The sequence below is a fragment of the Syngnathus acus genome, chromosome 16 (assembly GCF_901709675.1).
Source record: "Syngnathus acus chromosome 16, fSynAcu1.2, whole genome shotgun sequence".
NCBI lineage: Eukaryota > Metazoa > Chordata > Actinopteri > Syngnathiformes > Syngnathidae > Syngnathus > Syngnathus acus.
The window spans coordinates 13,158,932-13,182,940 of NC_051101.1; the positions used below are offsets into that span (position 1 = coordinate 13,158,932).

Consider the following 24,009-nt stretch of genomic DNA (forward strand, 5'->3'; position numbering starts at 1 on the left):
TTAATGACACCACTCACACATAGAGAAATGCAGGGAGTGGTGTGTACGTGTGTGTGTGCGCGTGTGTGTTTGTATATATATATAAACAGTGTACATTCATGTATGCGTGCGGTTTTGTTAGCGCGCGTGGCCGGGCGACGATCCGGCCGTGACCTTGCGGACTCTGTGTCGTCCATATGAATGCTTTCAAGCTTCTTTGTTGCTACGTGTGTATTTGTGTGTGTGTGTGTTTGTGAAATTCAAGGCGTTTGAGTGATCCCAAGCGACCGCTCATCACCGAGTTCACCTGTCGCGCGGCATGAAGCCCAAAGCAAGCAGGGTGGCAGCTGAAGAGGTCAAAGTGCGTCGCAGAGTGTGCGTGTGTTTATGCATGTGCGTGTTTGTGTCATCTATTGTTATTTTTTCTCCTCTTTTCGAGACCTATAGCCCGCGTTGGGTAACTCTAGCCTTTTTATAGGTGCTCTTTTGCCACACACACACACGCACACACACACTGCTGTGTTACATAGCAGTGAAAGCTGCTGCTGTCCATCCTTAACCCCTTCCCCCTTTCCCTTGATCAGCCACACTATAGATCAGATTTCACAAACACACACACACACACAACACACACACACACATCCATCCATCCATCCATCCATCCATCCATCCATCCATCCATCCATCCATCCATCCACTTTTGACTTTCCATTGGTCTTTCTTGCTTCACAGACACACAAATGCACATCCAGAGTGTGTGTGTGTACGTGTGTGTAACCCTTGTCTGGGCCTCTATTCTTGTCCTGTGGCAGGGTTCAAAGGTGACAGCATTTACAAGCTGCAACTGAATACACAAGTCAAGGTGAAGTGGGGTGGGGTGGGGTCGCGGTGCTCTTGCGCGTCTGCTTCTGATGTGTCTCGATTTATTTGAGTGAAATTGTGTCGTCATATGTGTGTGTGTGGCATTGTGATTGTGTGAAATGAATGTGCATGTAAACTGTCAAATCATACGTGTGAGTTTCTAGCTACAAATGTAAACACACACTTGTGATGGGCTCATCCTGGCCACGCTCCGGATCGATTCCCAGGGCAGCTGTTGTTCAGACAGGTGTGTGTGTTTGGATGAGGTTAAATATTGGAAAGATGAACGAGTGTGCATGTTTGATGTCAACTGACCGACCCAAATTTGTGCTTTTGTGTCAGCAAAAATCTGTGTGTGTGAGCGCACGTGTGTGTGTAAGTGACACATTACAACCTCATTAACACTTCATTTCTCCGGCACGCATACGAGCAGCACAGCGGTGGTACAACACACGCCGGCGTTCTGCCACAGCTTGCTTGTCATAATCTGTGTGTGTTTTTCTGGTTCCTTTTGTTCGCTTTGTGCTTATAACGGACCACGTATCTATTTCGTCCTGATCTTAAAACTAAAATGCTTCCTGTCTACTTGTTTTAACGGTGTGAGTGCCAATCTGCAAATAAATGGAATCGCCCATCGAAAACATCTCGCCTGTTTATTGAGGGACGGAGGGATGGTCACTACGTGTTTATTTAGGATAAAAAGTACTGTTCTAAAATGTCGAAACTTAAGGCCGGTCGCCAGCGCGGCCGCTATACCCCGAGGCCAGAGAGGAAGTTCTTGGGCGGACAGTAGATGTTATCTGGCGGCGCTCTGCAGTGCTGCGTCGTGGGAAGAAAAAAAAAAAAAACTTCTTAGTCAGTCAGTCGGTCGCCTTCGGGACGAACACACAGGAAGGATGCCGTAAGTGGCCGTTTCCATGGAAATGGCGCCCGCGCCCTCACCCCGTCGCAAGTGAACTTTTTACCCTTGACGACGACAACGCCTTGACGGGCTCGGGCCCCGCCTACCCCTGCCCCGCACCCCCGCCGGCGCCGCATGTGGTCCGAGCTCGAGAAAGTGGCGGACGTAAAAGCGCACTTCAAACGCACGTTGGCTTTCAGCCCATGACAAAACATTTCCTCGGCGGCAAAAAGACGCTGATGGATGGAGCGTCCTGAAGGTTTATACGGGCTCAGTGTTTGGACTGTTTGGACTGCGGCCTCTTGTTAACGTCCTCTCGGCTACAAACACACTGACATGTGATTTATAGAAATGAGCCATTGGAGGAAACACAGCAGAATAAATCAAACGCACCCTTTGGAGTAAGTTCCTCCACACGAAATCGAAAAAGAAGAAAGTGTGCCAGACTGATGTGTTTCCCCTCTTTTTTTCCCCTATGATCTTTAAAATATCTCCACTAAAAGCCTGGTGGTCCAAAATGTCAAAAACAATCCAGTGAAGAACATTTTTGTATTTTATTAAGTAAAGCGCATGCTTCCACTGTGAACAAGTGGATCCACAAGATTGCTAACCAATCAACCTGATCGCTAGCTAGCTAACATAGCGAGCTAGCTAGCAAACATAGCGAGCTAGCTAGGTAACATAGCGAGCAAGTGATGGATTGATTGATTTCGTTACAATTTATATACTAATTATTCAATTTTAAAATGCTAAATTCACTTCTATTTTACCAATATTTATCATCGGATTAATGATAATGAATCAATTGTTTGGCGCGCATGAATATAAGAATTATTAATAGCATTATACTCTATACAATTTGATTGAAAAAGGCTAAATCAATTCAAGAAATATTACAGGACACTTGATAATCTACTTAAGTAGAGATAATCTTTCTTAGGGGTTTTTCTGGAATCTTCTCTGACAAAACCAGGCCTGACGATAGCCGCTTAACCCTTTGCTGCAATGTGCCCGCAGTGTACGTGTGAGAGATAGTGGTTGACCTTATAGGCTGACAAGTATTAGCAGGTTAATATCATCCGTAAGGTTGAGAAGGGTGACCTCAGTCACCCTGCAAACTGTCCACCGAACCTGACGACCCTCCCGGACCCTCGCCCCTTCCTCTCTAGATTACACAGAGTGGGCGGAACTTAGGTGATGAACTCTGAACCCTTTGGAAAGTGGAGAAATAAGAGAAATGTGTTGTCAATGTGTACGAAAAAACTACTCACAGGAAGCGCTAAACACGAGTATATAATATTATAGCCTCTGAAAAAGTCCCACTGAAATTTGCCGGAGATGATCAGAGGGGTCTTAGAGGCTCAGAGGGGATCAGGGGACGAGCCTCGTGAACCCATTGCGACCTTGGTTTGCCCTCCAAACCCAGAAGGAAAAAAAAAAAAAAACTGTCGCCAGTGATTCTTTATAGCTGTTATTTATTTTTAGCTTTATATTTATAAAAAGCGGTGAGATATCACCCTGGCGTCACTTTGGAATCAGGTTCAGTCACACGCTGGTTTCTAACGCTGATGAAGTCGCTTCCTGTCACCAAAGGTCCTCGCAAAAACAGCACCGTGTGTGTTTGTGCACAAGTGTGTGTGTGTGTGTGTGTGTGTGTGTGTGTCCGGCAGGTTTAATCAGGGAAGGCCTTGTCCGGGATAAATTTGTGGCCCCCAGCCTCCTAATTCATCCCGGGCCCTGCTGCCGGCCTTGGGCCACTAATGAAACTTGCCAAGGTTAACCAGAGCCACACACACATTCACACAAATACACACTCTCCTTCCTTGTTGCTAAATTACAAAGCACTGTTAGCCAACATGGCCTCATGCTCATGTTGATGGATCACTACACTTGTGTGTGTGTTTTTTTTCCCCCCCTGCTCAAGGACATTTATTATATTAGGGGTTTCACCGTCAACCTGTTGTGAAAGTATTTTATAACTGACATCCAATGTCGGGCCATTTTAAAGTGGACAAACACATGCATGATGTCAACACCAATATTACATTACATGTAAATCGTTTGTGCATTATGACTCAATCCTACGGTCCAATTGATTGTGCCGCTCCTTGTGCTGTACCAGTGTTGGCCACCGGGGGCAGTATAATACCGTCACGCAGGCACAACCGCAGAACAAAACTGCTGCTTCTACTGTAAGTGACTCCGAAATATTCTAGATACTTTCGTTGTCGAAGATAAAGAATATACCTGTGAGTATTATTATACGGTCTGTTTACATGTCGCCCCATATTTGCTTTCAAATCATCGTTGCTTTTAAAACCGTGACTGTTGATGCTAACTGTTAGCATGTCAACCATCCAAGAATTTTACTCCAAAATGAAATCTGTTCTAGTGAGAACTTCACTGAGATACACCGCAGAGGAATGGAGTAGAGAAAGTCGCTAGCTGTGTGTGAGCGAGCAATGAAGACATCTAGCGGAGGAGAGAGCAAGAAAGTCTAGATTTCCCAAAGGGGTGCTGACAGACATCATTTAGACTTGATTAGCAACTGTCAGATGAGACTAATCAGTGTGTGTAAGATTTACTGCCGGGTTCAGAAGAGTTTCGGGCATGATCAGATGCCTAATCAAGCCTCGGAACACACACGGTCTGGTCTGGTTTAGCTCTGCATCCGTACATGCTAACAGGTTGGCAGTTCAACGACAGGTTATAGGTGAGGCGTAGTATTTCCTCACAGACGTGACTTGGCGGTGACTGTTAGTCGGTTTGGCAACAAGGCCATCATTAACGGGCCGGAGACAGGCTTTTCCTGCCGGAGCCACCGGGCCACGCCCCTGGTTAGTGTCCTCTCTTTCATCTCTTCGACTGATGGGAAAGCCCCCGGTCAACCAACCCAACCTGTTGCTGAATCAGCGCTCAGGTAGTCCACGTCAATCTCACGTGGGACTTGAGTCATTGAAGGAAACAATTCAGGTGACTCTGAGATCATGAAGACGTGGCGTTTTTTTTTTTTTTACGTCACGTGGCCCTCCTCGTGGAGTCTCTGTTTTGGCTGGCAGGTCATGCAAGGTGGAAGAGAATAAATAACCTGCTGGCACTTTCCAAGTATGAATGCAGGTTAGGAATTCCGGGGTTGTGTGTGTGTGTGTGTACCCCCCACTGAGTCCCTGAAACCAACCCTGAGGGGGGCAAGCTGTTGCAATCCACCAGGGATGTTACGGAGCTAGTAAAAACACAGCAGATTGTTTTCGTCATTGTTTCGCTAAGCCACACCCCTCAATGTAAACTGGCCAATCGCGGTGCAGCAACTATCTGCTGTCTGACGGGCGGAAGTTTGTCGTATTCTGTGATACATACAAGGACTTTTGAGTCCATTTTTGTTTTAAAAGCTAATGTTGGATGTTCTCATTGGAATCAGTCAGGAATCTCCAAGAGTCAACTAGTACTCTCTTGGGAGCGTAACATCTCCTTCAATGAAGAAGTTGGAATGTGAGACAGGCTGGCAGACGGCCACGGCCGAAGGCTTGACGCCTCCTGCCGTCTTTTCCGCCTGGCAGCGGGGAGAATTTACGCGCCTCCTCGGGGGTCCTCCTCCTCCTCCTCCATATTGGCGCCGTGCCTCTGGCCGGCCGTAAAGCAGCAGTGGACTTTCCAGAGAGAGCGCAACATACGCCGCGTAGCCCCTCCCGACCTGCGACATATGTTTTACTGTCTGTCTGAGCATTACACACACATACACACTTGAGCATGCACGCACGCACACACGGGCCTCCTGCTAACACCCCCTCAGGTCAAACAAATCCCTTTCAAATCTGGCCTGCAGCCGCTTCACGGGGGGTAAGGTGGGGTGGCAGTGAGCACGCCACTCACTGTGTTTGGGCATTCCTTGACGGTCATTTAAACCCTCCCCTGTAATATCTGTCATGCTAATGTACTTAAAAAGTGCTTCAAAAATGGAAGTTTCTCATCATTGATATATATTTCTTTTCTTATATACACTTGCTAAGCCCCTGGAGAAGCGAATTATGGCTACATTTCTGATGACGTTAACCGATGCTACCATTATGTAGCATTTGTAGCTAGATTTGTGATGTGTCTTTTCTCGTAGCTTGGCTACATTGTGTAAGGGTTAAAACAAGATCAAAGTAAATACGTTGGAAACACCCATTCAACAAGCTCTTGTTGTCTGAAGGAGGCCGTTGTCATTGCGACAAAAAGATTAGCTAGCTGGTCGTCTGCTAACGTTAAACGTCGCACCCGACGGATTTTGGGCTGCGGTCGATCTCGTCTCATTTGTCCTTTTGCGCCATTTGAGCAGCTTAAGAGTCCGACAAACAAGGCGTGTTGTGCTTGTTTTACTGCCTGCGTTTCTAATCTGAGTCTAGCTAGCTGGTCCACGCGCAGACCGGATTAATTAGCTTGATCGGCAGCCCCTACTCCTGACAAAAGACCCCCAAAGTATAATCTTCTCGCAGATGTCTGTCTGCAGTAACAACATACAATGCAATTACAGACTTTTTAATATCATGTTTAAAAAAAAACACAATCGCCAATTTTAAAATTTAAGGCGGGAATATTTTGCAGGCTAACGCACATTTTTGAATGAGATTGATTCCAAAGTGAAAGTAAACGCTAAATGAAGTATAAAATTAGCTTTGAGAAAAAATAAAGATGGCTTCCAAATCTTTTTTAAAAACATCAATGATGGCTAATCAATGAAGTCAAAAGTCTTATTAAAGGTGTTTAGATAGATGAAAGAGGGCTGCTAAATGACAAAGCTGCCGATGCAAATGATGCTAATAACGTTGACTTTGAGGTGTGAGGCTTGAAAGGAAGTTTAGGCAAACGCTAACAGCGGCCCGTCGCCTTCCATTGTTCCGCCGCTCATTAATGCTAATGCTAGCCGTTTGCCCACAGCGGCAACGTAAACGAAGCTCAGAGTGAAGTGGATTGACCCAAGTGTGTGTTTGTGTCTGTCACCTTGATCACTTGACAATATTTTGTGTTAAGACATAGCGCTCGGAGGGCTTCATTTAAAACGAGTCTAATATCCGCAGCGAGCGTGTCTTCATTTGCAGCATTCAAATGGCTTTTAAAGGACTGTTATGGAAATACATATTTTGATATTCTAACGAATTGGGAGGGAGGCGGGGAAGTTGTGGAGTTACCCGTAATGAAGGAAAAAGTGTGTGGCGCTATATGCAAATGAAGCAGCAGTTCAAAGGAAAATATTTGCAAACTTTGATTACGATCGATCGCATCAAACGTGACCAAGTTATGCAGTCAAACAAACCCAAAAAATTCCGTGCCCTTTTAACTTCATTAACTTGTTTTACATGCAAATTTCAACTCAACAACAAACGTTTTCAACTGTGGACGCCTGCACACACAAACACACACAGACACACACAAACACGCACAGTTTTTCCAGGTGTGAACCATCCCTTGTTGATTTTTTTCTTTTACTAAAATTTAAATCTTGACCAAACTTACATTTGTCAGCGCTCAAACGAAGTTAATCATGAAGATGCTCAATGAATTTTTGTCTCAACCAGATTATCGTAAATCAAGGTAGCCCTAGCGAAGCGCAGGCAAACTTGCTGTCACTGTACTTCCAGTGTCGGGGTGACGAGTCAAAGTCGGCGGCCCCCGACCGTAGACCCCGCCCCCCCTCTCCCCCACCGCGATGGCGGCTGACCTCTAATGATGATGGACGCTGCTGTGGCGGAGAATGGCGTCATTGTTCCAGGTGACATTCCTGACGGTCATTTGGGGCCGCCCCCTCCAGGATCCATCGAGGCCCCCCCGAGTCACCCGCTACCACCGCCTCTTTCCATGACAAAGAAGCGGGTCACCTGACGGCCCGAATTGACCCGCTTCACTCGGCAGCCTCGCAGCTAAAGTAAACAAACTGTTCATTCGGGATAATTCGGCAGAACGTACAACGGCGCCGTATAAATTCCTAACCTGTAAGTCCTCCGCCCCCCCCACCCCCACCCTTTTCCTTTCTTTACACTCATCCTTCACTTTACTACCACACCATCAGAAGTATTGGGACACCAACAGGAAGGCAAAATGAGCATTGTGTATTCCCGTAATCCACATTAAAATTCGCACATCTTACTAAAAGGAACATTTCAGGCAAGAGCAGTGAAGAAAGTGGTCCAGCAAGTGTGAAGAAGAAGAATTTTGGAGGGAAGCCTGTCTCCATCAATGGAATCATTCAGGTTCTTATCAGGTGAGGTCACCCCCCCCCCATGTGACTACCTTCCCCGTTCACTGCCTCCTGGCCTTTTGTCCTCCCGACAATGTGGCCGTCAGAATGGGTGAGGAGGGCTGAATGAGGGTGAGGGAGGGGGGGTTGTAAAAGAGGGAGAAAAATATGGTGTTGATCCCTCATTCTTTACGGAGATGTGCTCCAGGTAAATAGAAGGCTTTTTTTCCCCTCCTGGTTTGCTTTGTTGTGGTCCCACAATGAGGAGGTTTGTGTGTGTGTGCGACCCCCTCACTCGACCATCCCAAAATGTTTGCATAAAGAAATTACGACCCAAAAGTGTTAAAGACCCCCAAATCTGCAAAGGTGAGAGCAAAACAGGACATGAACAAGACCCAACTTGAAACAACTAAAACACAGCTCATGACCCCAAGAAGTGTTTTCCATTTTTAAAAAAACAAAAACGAGGGTTTGCAGCTCGCACAAGATAAGAATCGGACTCAAATCCATTTTTCCAGGTCATGGTGGAATTTCATTGACAGTTGATTTTCCTGAACAGTCAATGCAAATGACTCAGGATAACTTTCAAGTCATCAACCGTTAAGTATCATTTGAATGTTTTATTATTCCAAAATGGAAAACTCCAAATGCGCTGAAAAATCTGTCAAAAATGCACTATACAAAATTTCAAATAGATTTCCCTGTCTACAACTGACCATTTATCCAATTTTAAAAACCATCATCCTAATTTAAATCCTCAACCCAAATTTGAAGTATGTTTGGTGATTGAATAAATTGAAGTGAAAACTTTGTCCCAGATTCCAGCAACCTCCACGCAACGCACGCTGCCTGAGGTTAGCTTAACGGTTACCCGGGGAGGTTCGCAGCTGTCGCAGCCCCGGGGAAGAGGCGTCGAGGGGGGGGGGCGGAGATGACTACCTGCAATCCCACCTGCTCCCCAGAAAACATCACAGAGTGAAAGGTGACGACAGACGTCCGCTGTCCCGCCGACTTTGAACGCGACACATTTTTCCTTGCTTCTATTTTGCATCGTTTTCAATTCAAATGATCATCAGGCAAGAATATTTTCCAGATTGCTTTATTATACGGGCAAGTGTTCCACAGGAATGTGGGTGGGTGAATGTGAAAGGGAAAGGTTCCATTAAAGCTCACCTGTTCTGACCCCTGCAGGTACTTTGGCTTCTTTTCATTCATTCACTCTGTTTCTTCTTCTTCCCTCCATCAGCAGCCCGGGGCCACGCTTTGAACTCACGGCGTCCTCTGTGTGAGTGAGAGAGAGAGAGAGAGAGTAAAGGTTTGTTATATACGGCATTTGGCCTCAGGTGTTGGGCCACCATTGTTTCGGCTTAATTAAACTGGCATGGAAGTAAAGGCCTCTTTAGTGGGTACTGGATGTGTGTGTGTGCTTGTGTGTGTGTGTGCGTGAGACATCCCTGCCAGCAATTCAGATCTTATCTCAGCTTTTGTCAAAGCACCTACTATTTGTGCGACCGTGTGTGTGTGTGTGTGTGTGTGTCCGCCATTTAATTTTATTTCCTGCTGTATAAAAGACAATCAGCATTCCCTCACACACACGCACACACACAGATTCACATTAACCATCACCGAAAAAAAAGAAAGTTTTAAATGAGAGCACCTCAGCAACCTCATTATGGTCATTTCTTCTTCTTCCCAGAGAACCTCAACAGCCAATCAGAGAAAAGCAAGAGCGCAAGAACCAGGGAAAGACGAAAATCCCAGCGCTCATAAAAGACAGAAGAAGAGGAAGCAAGAAAAACAGAAGAAGACCAGAACAAGAAAAGACCAAGAAAGAATGAAGAAGTACGTACTGTCTGTACCGACTTGAAGTCGTCTAGAAAGTGACTCAGTGACAAACAAAAAGTTCTGATTCACCAGGCACTGCCCAATATAGTTTGATACTTTGAATGTATGACGCGTGCACACGTTCAGCAGGTCATCCAAGAATGTAGGCCAGGTAGCACACAACGCCACACACACACACACACACACACACCAGAGCCAGAGAGCGAGAGAGTCGGTCCTGCTGGGCGGTGTAGACACAACCCCGCTGTGGCTCGGCTCGCTCACAATGGCATCAGCAGGGAGGACACGGCGCTAATCCCTGTTAGCATAACAATGCTACAGCGGCACACCTCAAGCCTTCAGCACACACACAAATAGAAATACACACACTGTAAACCTGTAATTGGGCAGAAGGGGGGGGAAAAAAAGCACTCACACACACAATAAACTTCGGCACGCTAACGCCGACACAAAGTGTGTGTGTGTTTACTACCTATTAGCTACCTGTTAGCTACCTGGCGTATTTGACATCCACAAGGCCAAAATGTCCGTCGAATGTAAACTTTGTTGTCGCAAAATATTTGAACCACTCACTCTTATCCCTATGAGATGTTGCCACGGTTACAAGGATGAGGGAGTGGCGTGGACAGAAAAGCGCAGAAAGCTCTGAGTGTACGTTTGCTCTGTGTTTACATCCTAAAAGCTCTCTAATAAGACGCCGCTAGACGGGGAGGCTTTCATCTTAACCTGTCCCGTCACACCCACTACCCCAACGAGTGCCGTTATTTATGGCGGCTGTCTCGGAGTGGAGCACTTACACATCTTCTGAGTCAGACGGGAGGCTCCAGAGGAGGAAGGTGTGCTTGTACATTTCATCATTTACTTCAATTCATCTCACCACTAAAAATGCAATTTTCAAACACATGACGAGAACATTTCATCAAATGATGTGGCGGGTCAGATCTGGCCCCCGGCTGGGCCTTGAGTTTGACACCAGTACTTTACTGGACTAGTTAGCATCATGCGTCTTGGCACGGATACAAAAATAGATCATAAGAAACGATTTTTTTCATTAGGATGTTAAGGGAAATGGAAACACATTGTATTTGTGTGTGTGGTGACAGTAATCTGATTACTTTAATCTGATTACAAGTGTAAGCAGTCAATGAGTTCCGCCCTAAAGTTGGCAGACGGGCAGGGTGACCTACACAAGGGCAGGGACACTCGTTGGGGGGGGGGGGTCTACGTTTTTGGCACGATTCGAACCACAACAAGCCGACCAATGTCACATGACAAGCGTAGCCGTCGTAATCTCCATTTTGTGACTTTTGTACTGCCGTACATTCTTGCTTAATGACTGCGTGACAAGCCGCCGGCTAACTTTCCCGTCGATGTAAACACACCAACTATTCACCTGGAGAAAACACGCACATGTATGAAAACACACACAAACACACACACACTTGCTCTCAAGCATTATCCGTTTCAAGGCCAAACCTGCCGTAAATCTGCACTGACAGGACACACACACACACCCACAGACACACTCACACACATATGCGCTGCGTGTATTGTGTTCATTTTTTTTTCTAAAAAATCGTCTTGCTGCCTTTCGTCCGTTTTTAAAAAACATTTACTTGTACTTATTAAAAAGCAGGACATCATTTCAAATTGGCAGTGTAGAAAATGCACAAATGCGAATTAATTATGTTTGGCGCGTAATGTCCAAAAATGTCGATTATCGTTTTTAACGGGGATTCTACACGATTAATCCATGTACCAAAGATTTCAATTATGACGATAATCGATTAGTTTTCGATCAATTGATTAATTGATGCACCTCTAGTTTTGATGGAGCAATACATCATGTTGATATCATTTTTGGATTATCGTGCATTTTTATCGTCTCGTATCATCTTCATGCTGCTCAGGGGAAAAATGTTTCACTTGTGTGTTTCTTTCACTTTCTGCATGGTGAAGCCTTCTAAACATCTCCCAAGCAGCATGTAAAGTATCTCCACACTTTTTATGTGTCTGTTAACTGGCTGGGTGGGCGCTTTGATTGACAGCTCTCACTGATTGCTCTCTTCCTCTTTGTTCTTTTCCTCTCAGGCTTCCACTTTTTATTTCCACCATTTTGTTGGACCGACTGAGTGGAAAAACAACGAGCGAGCGCAACAGTTGCCGCAGGACAAACGCCGTTAGCGTCCCGCCACGCAAAACTCACACGACCGGGTGGGCTGACGGCGCGGGTCACGTGACACTCTCATCACGACCCAAACTGTTTTATTGCGTGTAAACAATCCCACGTGTCAGCAAGAAAGTAGAAAAGGTTTGTTGTTTGGATTTTTTTATTGTCTGGCTGTTATCATTTCGTATCAGCTTGTATCATTTTCAGCTTCCCACGCGTACCGTCAACTATTTTCGGACTCTTTAGCCTATTTGAACCCCTGCTGCGTAAATATTTGTATACTGGCCCCATCTGATGTAAACTCTGCGTTGGCGCCGTAAACTGAACTTGAAGTGGGCTTTTATTTTGCTGGGAGATGCGTGGGAGGTTTATTTTGAAATGCTCCTCCGATGAACGCTAAATATTTGCGTCATCGCGGTCGTTGTCGCCGTCTTCGACTTTCCCTCTGTTGCCGCCGCCGCCCGGCCAGGCCCTCAAAGGCGCTTGAAGGGCCGCCGTGTAAATGTTCAGACGGCCGCACCGCTCTCCTTATGGGCCGACAACTGCGCTCGGGATCACACGGCCCGCATTCTCGGCATTGTGGAGATGTTAAAGGTATATGCCGCTCTCTAAACACACACACACACTGGAGCCTCGTCTTGCTGTTCCACCTGGACTCATCTGCTTAGGAAGCTGAAACACACACCGCTGTGTTAAAATAACCACTTCTGTGTTATCATATGCCATGTGTGTGTGTGTGGTGTGTGAAGGCCAGACGTCACACACACATACACACTTTTTGTAATCCCACACACAGTCTGAAGTCACAGCCTGAATAAGCACAGCGCAGCAGGCCTAGCGTTCAAAATGTCAGCGGGTCAAATACAGTAACACGCACACACACACACGAGGCAACCTGAATCCAGCAGCATTGTCCTGCGGGGCTGACAAGATGCCAGCAGCTGAAGAAGAACAGAAGATGGACAATAGAGGAAGGAGTGAAAGGAGAGATGCTGGTTCTTTGCCAATTTAGGAAATGGTGGCAAGTTTGTGTATGTAGATGATTTTAAAAAAATCAGCATATATGTTACGGCATTAATTAAAGATGTGCTATGTTTCACATATCGGCAGATCTTCCGTGTGCAGGAAGCGAAAGACAAGTGAGAGGCGTTAAGTTTCACACCTGCAGGTGTCCAGTTTGAATTTTTCATGACGGCCTGCTGGAGCGACAACTTCAACCGCAACACAGGATCACAATGTCAGGCCATCAGCCAATCAGAACACACCATGAACTCTACTTAGGCTGCAGGAGCTTTTTTTAATGGGTTTAAATATTGACTGCATATGTTCTTTGTAACACATTGACCTGCATTCACACACACACACACACTCTTGTCATCTTTTCTGTCTGTTACCGGGACGATGGTGCTGATACTCTCTCCCTCTCTGGGTCACAGATAAAAGGCTTCAGGTAACCTAAGGAACTAAAGACACACACACATATGCACACACAGTTCCCGTTAAAGAGTATCTTTGTCATGACACTGACTTGTATCTCATGTGAAATCGCTGAGTGAAGACTGAGCCATGTTACACTTTGAAGTCACACACACACGCAAGTGCGTCTGCCAATGAAGAAAGTACGTCAGCATTACAACGTGAAAGGAGAAGTGTGTGTGTGTGCGTGTTTAGTGTTGGTGTGTCAGGACGGCTCCAATGCATTTCCATGGAAACCAGCGAGTGAAAAAACTCCCAGATTTAATCATAATCATTGCTGCAATGATACAAATGAAGTTGAAAAATGTTACGTGATGATGCAATGGTCAAATGTTGCACTTTCATAGCTCAAAAGCAAAACATGAAGTTAAATGATAAAGAAAGAAACACAATATATGTGCTATTAAATTGACTAAATATGCATTGTTATAATTATTTGTCCCCAGAATCACCTTTACTTTCTTTTTTTATTTCTTTTTTTTTTTTTTTTTTTTTAAACAAGTCATTGCAATGTATATCCGGAGTTGCCTTTATATTGATGTTAAATTTGGCTAATAACAGTAGAAAATGAATTCAAATCATCATCCACAAAGCAATGAAGTTGGTTTTATTGTCATGAAGCAGCCTTTATATCCGTTATGTCATTGTCTGGAATATTTGTTTTTATGATATATCTCCAGGATACCTTAACTAAAGTTCAAACATTGTAAATGTTCATGTGTCTGCTCGTGCAATCTATTTTGTGCAAGTGAAAGATCCAAAGGATATATTTTTCACGTGTGCTGCTATTCATAACTTTCTTTTATTGGCTTGACCGTTTTGCTCTAATTATCCCACTTCCTCGCCCTCATGTCGCCACGCTGACATTTGAGTGTGTGTGAGCTGACGCGTTTACTGGCGCCCCAAAATGTCACACTTTGTTTTTCCCGCTGAGTCAGCATTGAAACGCACAGCACATCACTTCTCTCTGTTATTTCAATAATATAACATATGAATAAAGAAATAAATGTACACAAGACACTGTGTGTGCGTGTGTGGTGTAATTTGGGGGTACCCTATGATGTGGCCAGCACATCCGGTAAAGTGTGTAGGAGGACAAATGAGAGGGCGTGTAGCAATTGGAAGTCAGAGCTCCTTTTTTCTTTCATTTACACGCTTCTTTCTTTGACTTCACGTCTGCGCGCGCGTGCGCGTGCACGCACACAGTCGCCCTTCGCACACTCAGAGTAAATGACAGGAAAAAAAAGTGAGAAGTCAACTGTGGAGTGAAGACAAAGCTGAAGTTCTCACTGAAGCTCGTCGTCCGACTCGCAGACAGACCACGCACACGCTCACACACACACGTGCACACGGGACTTCCTTCCCGCCCGTCTGACTGAATTAACAAAAACCTTCACTTTCAACACACTTTCACTTCATCTTCCTGCAGATAAAAAACACAACACAAAAGACCCCAACAAAGAACGTTGATTAAAAACGAAACCTTGGATTGGATCATATGAAAGTAATGAAGGTGAGGAACGAGAAGCCCCTGGACAGACGTGACGACATTTCGGCAAAAAGTAAAGAATTGAGGAGAATTTAAAACGAACTAATGAGGAAGTAATTGACAAACGCTGTGAAAAGTGAATAGTGTCGTAAGCGAGTGAAGACAGTGCGTGTGAAATGTTGCAACAAGTATAAACCAGTCAAAAACAAATGGAAACGTATTTATTTATACTGCTGTCTATTTATTTATTACGCTAAAATATTTATCTTACATCCTTAGTAATGACAAAACTTTCAAAATAATGTCGAGATGATTATTCTAAAATCAAACTAAGAATCTATTTAAAAAAAACTGTCAAGAACGAAGAGGCAGTGAAAAACATCACCACGAACTAACGAAATGAACATTAAAAAACATGAAAAACAGTCATAAACAATTTTAAAGAAACTAAAAAACATGAGTGAAGGTCCCAATTAGCAACACGTTTAAAAATTGCAAAACCAAGGTAAAACAAAAAACACAATCGAGAAAGTAAACTATATATATATTTTTTAAAATGGCAAGAATCATAATGAAGAGTAAAAAACTCAACAACCATGTTAAGAACCCAGTTAAAAAAAACAACTTTTTTAAAAAGGCGAAAACCAGGTCGAAAGAATTAAGAACCAAGCCAGAAAAACAGGTAAAGAAAAACAAAACAAAAAGGAATAATAGGTTTGTGTTGTATAATGGTTATTGTAAATTGTGAAACACATCCGGGGTGAAAGGACACGAAAGGTGGATCGCGGGAAAAGGAAAGAAGATGGACGACGAGGTAGAAGACGGACGACCAGGTAGACGAGGGAGAAACATTCAAATGGATACAGAAAGTGTAAGTTGGCGAAAGTATTCAGCAAGGATGCTTTTGGAAACGTTGATTAGGATAAAGTTGGTCGGTTGAGTGAACTACTCAACAGAAGACATCACTGAGTGGAATTAGCCGCTAATACAGCGGCTAATGCTAGCGCACGAACGTTGCTAAGCAACTAGGGACAAGCTAACGCAATAAATAAGGCCTGTGTGGAGAAACGAAGTGCCAAGGAAGAGAAGGAACCAGCTGGAGTGGACCGGTTGAGACTTGGAGGACTTTGTCGAGTGCTTTGCTGACATCGCCTGGTGGGCTTTGGACCCGCCCCTGTTGCTTTCTCCACCCTTGCTGTCTGGACCACCGGAGTGAACTCGCATCATTGCAAGTAAGGTACTTTTGTTTATTTTTCCAGCAAGTGATGAAAGTTGATTTGAAATGATGTTTGATGAAATATTGAGAAGACGCATTCACAATAAATAGAGGGACTTTATTTGTTTGGAAATTGAATTAAGCTTTATAGAAGAAAATAACTCGGGTTAGCCACCTCTCGCTACATTACGTAAGCTAGAGAGGCGGTACATCAAGAATAAGTCATAAACATAACAACGAGTAAATAAGTCAATGTTTTTATTATGTATTGTTTTGTTTTGACGGCGTTGACGCAGACTTATGAAAACGCCGCAAGCAGCGTTGGGAAGTGGGCCCGCTTGCCGCCTTTCGCGTGCAAAAAAGGAGGAAGTGCATTTGGGGGGTGACGTTATTTCTCCCGCAGACAAACTGAAATAACCTTCAGTTTGTATTTTTGACGTTTTCTCTGGACCCAAAAAAGCAGAAGTGTGCGGCAAAACATTTTTTGTGAGTCATGCTGGCACATCGCTCTTCTTTTTGCTGTTTTTTCCCAGCACGGCCATCAGAGCTGAATTTCTTTTGGAGGAAAGCGGGAAAACCCAGCCAATGTCCGGGAAAGCGTTCACGTACCATGAACTGAAGCTAACATGCTAACATTTATTCGGAATTTGGCCAGAAAAACAAACAGGAGGGAATCCTAGATTCAAAACCAGAACCTCACAGTTGTGAGCCACATGTGCTACTTAGCCACTTCTTTATTAATCTTCACATTATGAGTCACCGGTGCAGCTCAAGCACAGTTAGCTGCTAAATGAGCTAAACGCTAATGTCATAATCCCCCAGTGTTGAGTCACTGCACTCGGTTATCTTTGCCTAATCTGTGCCAATTAAATTTTGGTTGTGTGTCTGTCCGTGTGTGTGTTTGTAAAGTTGCGGATTGGGAAACAATCGTCGTAGATTAGCGATGTACGTTGGGTTTGCGTGACACATCGGAGTCATTTTCAGAGTTAATCTGAGTGTTCGGCGTATGTCAGTGGCGGCGTGATGAAATACAACAAGACTTTCCCATGATTCATTTGGATTCAATCAAGTTATCTTACCAGACGCTTCAGTCAACAGGTTGCTAAACTAGTTAGCAACGCTCTTACTGCAAAGACTCCTCTGTAAACAAAGAACGACTTTTACAAGGCTAAAATTGACAGTTATTGTCCACGTTGGACACCACCGAGCAGCCATGTTCCGCGTCGGGGCCCGGTACCACCGCCCACTTACACGCACACACCAGACTGTTGCGGTGGGCATGTTTGAGGGTTCACAGCACTTTGAAGGCCACCATTGATGTCGAATGGTTGCCAGACAACATGAGGAGAAGACGGCTGGTGGAGGATGAGGCGCCTTGTAGGACACGTCCAACCAGCACGAGCGCTGTGTGCTTGTGTGTGTGTGTGTGTGTGTGTGTGTTCGACTTGCATGTAGTGCAACAGGGGTCCTCGCTGTGGGCATGTGATGTGTGGGCAGTTTGTTCCTCACAGGCCCGGAGGAAGCCGGCAGGAAGTGTGAAGGGTGGGAGTTGAGTTAAGGGAGCCCCCCCCCCCCAACACACTTCTCACCACCTTTACCCGCCACCCCCTCGTCTCTTGATAGCACCCTCGCACCATTGCGTGGTGAAGAGGGGGCTGCGAGACCACCCAGACAAACTTGTGCTAAATTGGAAGTCACATCAAAAGCTTGTTGATCTCGACAAAGTGAAAAGTCATGTCGCAACGGTCAAAATTTGAGGGAATGTTCTTTTGTGTCAGGCATCACTGTGGCCTATTGCTTAGCACGACAGCGTCACAGTTCTGAGGTTCTGGGTCCGAAAACACGATAGTAGGATGGATTTTTCACGTCAACTTTTCCTCTTAAATATCTTCCTCATTAGTGTAGCGTCATGTGACCCGCTCTAAAAACAACGTTCTATATTGGACTTTCCGAGGGGGGGGGGGGGCTCGAACACAGAATTGGGAGGGCATGGATGACGGGCGGCGGGGAAAACTGATCAAAGCTGGAAAGAATCAGCGTGACCCAAATTAGAGACCAAGAGCGGAACCAAACGCTTGTTTCATGACAGACAGACGGAGACAGACAGAGACCACACTCGTGTCATGTGACCATCACTCACAACAGTCAAGGAAGGCACACGCACACACACTCATGTCACCATTTATTATGGTTGACACACAAATAACCAGCACATTTATCAAACATCAATCGGACTCTTGACACACTCAACAAGAAAAAAGTCCATCGTGGAGAAATTCGGTCGTGGAGCAAAAAAAAAACCCAAAAACGTTCCCCATCAATTTTTCCTGTTCCTAATGAAAAGTTTAATGAAATAAGAGCGTTTTCATGACTAATAAATATATTCATGTGTGCTGATGACCGCAAGCATTTTGAGGCTAAAATCTGATTAGACAAAAATAAATAAAGGAATACAACATGCAGTCAAAAATGCACAAAGTGAAAGGAAAATATGTAGTCAATAAAATGTTGACCAGTCGACTAAGGTGCTCGCCCTTCGAGTCTCTGTCACCTGACTGTTGCCTGTCCGGCCCTATTTTGAGCAGGACAGATGGACATGCGGAAGTAACGTTGCCGGGACTTTCCGCCGCTCACACCCCTCTCCGAATAAAAACAGCGGTCAGCTGAGTCAGCAGGTTGCACTTGAGGTAGCCCCCACGTGGAAGGAACAAACCCCGCGGCCTTTACACAATCAGGAGGCCTTCGAACAGACAGCGGTGTCGCCAAGCGTTTTCCCGCCGACGTGATTATGCAAGCCAGAACGTCTCCAAGTTGACTGACAGGCGGGAGCGGTCGCCGCGTCACCCTCCAACAAGCCAGAAAACACATTTGAAGTTTACGAGCGGCCGCGGCGGCCGCGTGTCACACTGACATCCAAACGTCTTGTTCGCATTAAGCGCAATGTTGGTCTCATGCGAGAAGCTCCAAAATGAAAGCGCCGAGACCAAACGTCAGAGAGTGAAAACGGGCACACAAAACCGCCATTGTTCCCAAAATGAAAGACAACATCACTTGAGGTTTGCTTTCCTCGCGGGACACCAAAGCGGTGGCGCGGACGCCATGCTAGCTCATGTCTTCTGGATGCGCCCATGTACCACCATTTGCCCTTTGATCACTCGTTTGGAGTCAATTCCGATGTTGAGGCCTGCCACAAGTGTACTGGGGACACGCCAGTAGTACACACTCCCACTTCACAGAATATTTGACACTAAACTGTTTAAGCGTTTCGTCCAAAGCCTTGATGTCGTTGTTACTTGCTAGTGCGAGAAGTGAAAGGCTAGAAACTAGTGATGGGTAAATAAAGCTTCAAATTTGCTTCATGAAGCAGCGGCGGCACTTTTTTCAATGCTTAAAAACCTTTATTTAAACCAACAGTGCTTTCTAAAGAGGTAAAAAACACAACTGGTTCACGAAGCAAAATTGAAGCTTCATTTTCTTGTCAAGCCTCACATGATAGCTTTAAGCTGATGTTTGAACAATGTTTACATTTAGGCAAAAAAAAAAAAAAATGGATGCGTCCCTTACTAAAATTCAGCTAGGAGTGACCAAAAAAAAGCACACATTGTCTTTTATTTATAAAAACTGCGAGCGAGTCTTTTTGTGTCCTCACAGTGAGTGAGAATAGGAATATTTTTAAAAGCTTCTTTCAATAAGAATACTACATTGGGCGTTGACAATTGTTTTCAGCACAATAGGCCTGGAGAAAATTGTCTCAACAGAAAATTCTTCGCCCTATCACCCACATTCTAATTTGGGAATTGTGAGGTTGGTATTGTCCTGTGGCGAATGGGGCGCGGCAGCTTTCGATTGTATCTCCCGGAGGGTGACTCAACTTGCGGCGCCACGCTCGACTAATGGAGGCTGAATTAAGTGTGATTAGCGCTTAGCCATACTTGCGTTAGCTAACAGGTTTTGGCGGCCAAAGGTGAGGCGGGTGGGCGGGGTTCCAGAAGCTTGAGGCAACGCGTTTCCTCCTGTCTTACTTGGCTCAGTGACAACGCAAACGTGTCAAAATGAACTCCATCTCTTTACTGACACCTACTGGTGAGAGCAAGTCCTGACTTTATAGGACAAATGGATTCTGCATGAACTTTTTGGCTAGCACAAATGATTTCCATTGTCTTTGCCACTTTTAAGGTTCACTATTGTTCGGAAGTTTTACAAATTCCAAAACGATTTTATAACGATTGAGCGATTGATGAAAGGTGTTTGGGCGTGGGCGATTTCATATTGTCGGCTTGACATTTCCTCATGGCGTGACAAAAATAAATCAAAATTGAAGGAATTAATCTTGTTGACAGGAGCACAAAAGTTGGGAGGTGTGCCAGACGGCGACAGTGCAAAACAGTAATTATGACATAACGCATTGCATAACTTGAAGGTGACGCATCACCCAAAACATCTCAACCTTTTGGCACTTTAGCAAATAGTTCAGCATTCCCGACTCGTGCGGTTCTTTCGTCTTTTGCTCGGACGTTTGATGTCGGCGTCGGTCCCAAAGTTGGTAGACAAACTTGGCGGGTCAAATTGACCCCGTTGTCTTGTGACACACACAATCATCAAAGCAGCCTGACTACAGGGCACGGGGAGACTTTTAAGTGCAGTTTACCTTCAGCGTCACTGACTGATCAGCTTCCTTAGCACTCACGCCACCGGAACCCAGCACACACACACACACAATGCAACACCACCCACCATCACGAGTGATGTCATTCGAAAATCAACCTAAGGCCCGAGGCCTCAAAGTGTTAGTGATCTAAAATGCTCGCTTCCTCCACTCGTTGTCATGATGCTGACGATGATGTCTCGCTGGAGGAAGATGTTTCATCATCATCATCATCCTCACGGCGAGGAGGGAAAGTCAAAACAAACAGGAAGTAGGTCCGACATGTGAAAATCAGACTGGAAGTCAGGAGAGAAAACAACACGAGAGGAGTGGGACTTTGGTCATGTGACCGCAAGATGCTGCCCTGCTGCCACATGGCACACACACACACACACACACACACACGGGAAGTTGACCAACAATTGGTTTTGCAATCGTTTAGCCACCGCACAAAATGCTAATCGCGAGCGTAAAACCAACCGGCGTCGGCTCGTCGGACATGTGAGATGCCCCCTCCCTCCGTCCACTTGTGACTGCCATAAATTATATTACTGACATTTCTTGACTTACGAGTACGCCAACTTACAAATTTAGGGGATATAGGTCAGCCAACATTTGAGTTACGAGTGATATTCTGCTCTCATTTTTTAATCACAAGCCTTGGATGTGCGTGTGTGTGTGTGTGTATGTGCGTGAGTTATGGCGTCCCCACTACACGTGGACACCGACGTAGCTTTAAAGTCCATCTTCTGGCAGCCTTGACCTTCAAAGCCATGAATCCTTTTTTCACTGTGCTGCATATTTCCTGTTTACGCTCATCAACAAGGTCAGTAAACACAACACCGCTTCCCGGTCGCTATGGTGACCCTTGCCCCGCCCCCTCGGACTCCCTTCGGGCCTGTTGAGGCTGTTCAGGTTCGATTCTCAAAAGCTCGTCGAGATGTAAGCGTTCGTGATGCGTTCAGGTGCAGAAAAAAAATGCGGACAGTCAAACAAGCGTTAGCATTCGTGGAGGGGCACGTAGGCGCTAATTAGCGTGAGGATGTTTGTGTCTCTGCAGGATCCTCCAGTGACAAAACACGAAAACCACAACAGAAACGCTAAGTGACTGTCTCCTCTCCTCTTATTTATAGGACTGTTTATCACACACATACACGCACACACACACACAATGGGCTGCCAAATGTGAAAGTACTATTTTCAAATTTTATTTGCGTTGATATTCAAAATATAAATAAAATTATAATGTAAAATAATACAAAATCTAAATATTTAAAAAAAAAAAGACATTATGGTCCCATTTGTCAATCTTGCTGCCCCTTGTCAAGGTCTCACGTCGCTGGATGTCATACATGTCGTCGGTCGTGCGTTTGTTTGTGGCGTGGAAATGAGCCGACCAATCATTTCCCAACATTGTGAGCGTTTGACTTTCACGTGCAGAGTGTGAGAACCGTGCGACACATGCGCAACGCGTCACAACACAATGCGTCCATTCAAGTGCCACATCCTTCCTTGGGTTTTTTCTTTTCCCTTGTTTTCATCAATGAATCCAGCACCTGCGCTACTGCACAATGACACACACGCAGAAAGTGGCCACTGAGTCAAAACAGACTGTGTGTGTGTGTGTGCGCATATTTACAAAAGTACAAGGGATGATCAGAGAAATGTGAAATAAGGAGTCGTGCAATTCTTAAGAATGATTCGTAACAAATGTCAGAACATGTGACTGCTTTTATGGAAGAAAATGTGTGTGTATGTTTTGTTGTCTTGAACGTGTGTTTGTGTTTGTCTGCTGCTTGTGCGTGCGTGTTGTGTGGGTTTTTACGAGTGTGCATGCTGTTTGTGGTTGTGAATGTGAATGTACAGTCAGTGTTTTTGTGATGTTTATGTTGTATGGTGCTCATTTGTGTACTGTGTTTTGATTAGTGTGTTGTTTGCGTGTGTGTGGTTTGCGTACAAGTGTGAGTGTGTATTGTTGGCACAAATGTTTGTGGGTCTGGACATTGCTCTGTGTTGTGTATCTGCTAGTCTGTGATTTTGTGTGTGTGTCTGTTTGTGTAAATGTGTGCATGTGTAAATTGACACATCTGTGTTTTGGATGTCGTTTATGTTTTGGTTCTTCAAGTGTTTGCTTTTTTGTATTTGTGTGTATTGGTTATCGTGTTTGTGCTGTGTTTGTCTGTTTTGGGGGATATTGTGTGCGTGTGTGTGTGTGTGTGTGTGTGTGTGCGTGTGTGTCCGTGTGCGTGTCCGTGTGCGTGTCAGTACTCTGAGAATAACTCTGGAACAGGAAGTCTAAATCTAGCCGAGACCGGGAAGAAAAGTGTGTGAGAGGAACAAACAAATGAGAAAATCCTCCATCCAACCCCCTTACACACACACACACACACACACACACACACACACACACACACACACACACGGAAATGCAGATGGGGGCGCCGTCAGTCCGTATCTCATTGAAATTTATTTTAATTGTGCAGTCGTGCCTTGAGATAAGAGTGACCTGCATTTGGAGTTGGCAGTCCGACCGGTACTTCCTCCTCGTCTTCTTCTTGTTCTTTTTCTTCTTCTTCTTCTTCTTTTGTCATTTGTTCCAGAGCGCAGCTGCCGAGCAGACAGGAAACAGATGCTCACGGCGTCCGTCTTCCATTTCTCTTTTCCCCCCTCTCTCCTTCCCCCCCCCCACCTTCCTTCTCTCCACTTCCTCCTTTTCTCACCATCTTTCTCCCTCTCCTCCATCAGAAGACAAAATTTCCATTGCGTTCAACGCAACACGGCAGGGGCAGCAAACTTGACGGCCCCATCGTGGTCGCCATCTTGCCAAATTCGCAATTCCCTTCAAAGCCCCTCTGCCGAGTCGGCAGAAAAAGCAGAAGAAGAAGAAAAAACTTTCCAGCAACACATAGTAAACCTTGGAGGTGTGCGGAGGCCGGAGCTGGCGGGAGGCCCCGCCCCCTTTATTGCTGACCTCTGTCAGGGTTTTTTTTAACGGCGGCGTGGCCGGCCGGCCGGGTCACGGTCGGCTGGCCTCACAGGCCTTAACGACTTCCTCCCATCCCAATAAAGACGAGATGTGTCGTGATGAATGAGAGCGGCGCCGTTCGATGACCAGCAGGTAACCCCTGACACGGACGGGAAAGATGAGCGGGATGACGACGGGAAGAAAAAAATGTAAAAAAAAAAATCCCTAATATCTGAGAAATAGCATGA

At 45.3% G+C, this 24,009-nt stretch overlaps 1 long non-coding RNA gene across 1 annotated transcript; it reads left to right on the forward strand.

Moving 5' to 3' along the window:
- The first annotated feature begins 7,255 nt into the window (after nucleotides 1-7,255).
- LOC119136013 lies at nucleotides 7,256-14,042 on the forward strand. The gene is made up of 2 exons (XR_005100657.1): nucleotides 7,256-12,564; nucleotides 13,081-14,042. It is a non-coding gene; the product is annotated as an uncharacterized LOC119136013 (long non-coding RNA).
- Nucleotides 14,043-24,009: the final 9,967 nt, after the last annotated feature.